Raw genomic sequence first — 2,746 nt, 5'->3', positions numbered from 1 at the left:
CGACTTTCCTTGAGCACCCATGCGTGCGTGGAGAGCCCCATCATCAGGCAGTGCCTTGTCTCCTCAGCAGAACTTGGCAGATTCCCTTGTAGGAGGGTGATGCCTCGTCCTTGCAGTGTCGGGAGTGAAGGGCAGCCAGCCAGCCACCTTCTGCAGGAGGGTAGCTGGATCTCATGGCTCTGCCTCTCCCCGTTCACCCTCTTTCTTCCCTGTCATTGAACCATTATTGCCTGGCTGCAGGCACCTTGCAAAGCAGCCAGGTCCAGAGAAGGTAGAGCCCTCCTTTCTGAAGGAGCGTGGAAAGAGAAACGCAGCAGCGATAGACACAAAAGAGGCTGCCAGGACACATCTGGCAGCTGCAGCTCTATTGCAAACAGCAACAAGAAATCAGACAAGTTACTTTCTAGCTGAAAATGCCTCTTTTCCCTCTTCTCATCTCCCTGTTTATCCCCATTAAGCTTCTGTTGCCTCCCATGTGTGCATCCTGCGTGGGTGAGCCGCATGGGATAGTAAACAGGTGGGTTTTTTGCAGTGTGTTAGTTGTACCGTTGGTGCTTGGTGCTTTTGCCCTTTGCAGAATTGAATGAATGCCCTTCCTTTCCCTGTTGATGCATTTCCCTCTGCCCATCAGTCCGCACTACTCAATAATCTACCAAAGGAGTGGCTTTCCTAGTGTACAGGTATTAAAGCTGTGTGATTTTTGAGAAATCCAGTGCAGTATTGACACAGTATCTGTCTCTCTCTTTCTCTATCTCTCTCTTTCTTTCTGTCTGTCCTTCTCTTTTTCTTAAAATGCTGAGATTTCAGTGCTCGGACCCTCAGTGCTGGTATTCTCCCCTCCCCCTTTCAAATCTCTCTCCCTCTCCCCTTAGGTACCAGGGTACCACTCCGAAATGCTGCACTGTTGAGAATGACTTTCTGAAGCGGCCAGCTATGGCTCTTCTAACTTTGATGCCAACAATAGTCAAAAGAATCCCCCAGCCCCAGTGCTCTATTTAAAGAAAAAGAAAAAAAAAAGATAAAAGAAAAAAAAAAAAAAAAAGCTTGTTCTATTTAAAAAGAGCAAGAGAAAAGGAATAATATTTGAAATGAGGTGTTCCCATCCCACCTCCCTCCTGCCTAGGACTAAAAGGTGATAATCACTACTAATTACAGGATTTTCCTTCATGAATAGGAGTTTGAGTTTCAGGATTTAGGTGCAATTAAAAAGGGATTTATACACCATTGTTTTTTATTTGTTTATTTTATCTTTTATAAAGTATTTCTAACGTATCCAAACTGCACTGCTGCTACTAGAATCTCTTGTGATCTGAGAAGGTTTTAAGATTTAATTCTTCCTTAAGAGCCAATAAAAATAATAATAATAATATCAACAACAATAAACTAGAGCTAAATTGCATGTAGTCATGATAGGCTGGAATGACAGTGGGCGAGGAGAGAGAGACTTGATACCTGGTTAAAAGAGCTCATATGGTTTGGTAGAAGAGAAATTATGACAGAGAAGTTTTGACAGAGAAGTTATGGGCATAGTCTTGCAATTACTGGTTAAGGGTTTACCTTGTGTATGATTACAGATCAGATCATGCCACGGTCCAAAATAACAGAGAATCTACTAACAGGGAATTTCCAAGGTCAGATGCAGAAGTGTCTTTATGGAGACCCACAAAAGCAGATCAGAAGTAGGTGAGATGAATTTTGCCACCAGCCTGGGGTGTATGAAGGTTTCTAGTCTGAGCCAATTGTCCAGATTTCACCTGTCATCAGTGAAAAGAAAGACACAGTTCTAGCAGGCAAATCAGCAACCTGGAGATGAGGATGCTGATTTTAATGGAAGCTAAACAATTCACCTGGCTTTCATCCTCACTGGACGCTTCTCTGTATCCCTAGGGACACAAATACTATCAAACCTCTGGCCCATAGCGATTGCAGGAAATGACAGATGCAAAGTCCTGTGCATCAGGAGATGTCTGTCCCGGTGGTGGTGGTGGTGGTGGAGAGCTTCACGCCCCTCCTCACACAGTGACACACCAGGGGAGGCTGGTTGGAGAGCCTGGCAGTTCTCGTAGCTGAGAAAGCAAACGTCTGTGTATAGCTCCCATGCAGAGAGCTGCGTGACCTTCTCTCAGCCAGGATGGAAGGGAAACATTTTTAGCCTTTTTAAGATGTTTTGAATCTTGGCCAAAAGAGCCGAGATACTCACTCCACTTTGGTGGATAAAACCAGGTTGAATCACTCATACCTGATGGTATTTTTCTCCAAGCATCAGTGAATCAACACGTGCAGGGTCCAGACTTTGCCCTGGAGAGGCATTTGTCTACTTGTCCAGGATCTATGCCCACAGCTGGGTTTCCCCCTTGAAACAGAGCACTTCATAACTCTTCTCTTAATTTTGAAAGCTTCAGACTTCCACCCCAATTGCTCTGTTTTGATCCAAATAGCCAGCTGCTTGCCTCAAGCTGGAGAACTGTATGGAAGGACTGAGTGTCTCTGCGTGCTCTTCCGTGTTACAAAGGGAAGGGAAGAAGGAACAATGCACCGTAGAGCTGCGTGGGCTGTGCTTTAGTAACCTCGGAGTATGCAGAGCTGCTGCTGTTGGTACAGGACAAATTGTTATGGTTGAATTTACCAGAATTAAAAATTTTCCCCTATTTCACACAGTGGTGCCCTGTCAGGAGTTACAAAAGCTAGCAGTTGTGGTGCTGCAGGGATAATCCTTTTTCCTCTCTGCTCAAGCTTCTTGTTGCTC

General features: G+C 45.0%; 1 protein-coding gene across 1 annotated transcript in view; it reads left to right on the top strand.

Moving 5' to 3' along the window:
* Positions 1-2,746, top strand: part of LOC104527513 (protein tyrosine phosphatase receptor type S) — a 98,646-nt gene that overhangs the window by 42,368 nt on the left and 53,532 nt on the right.

Source organism: Antrostomus carolinensis, unplaced genomic scaffold (assembly GCF_000700745.2).
Source record: "Antrostomus carolinensis isolate BGI_N321 unplaced genomic scaffold, ASM70074v2 scaffold15377, whole genome shotgun sequence".
NCBI classification, from domain to species: domain Eukaryota; kingdom Metazoa; phylum Chordata; class Aves; order Caprimulgiformes; family Caprimulgidae; genus Antrostomus; species Antrostomus carolinensis.
The sequence above is the reverse complement of the archived record's forward strand: the minus strand, read 5'-3'. Positions and strand labels throughout refer to the sequence as shown.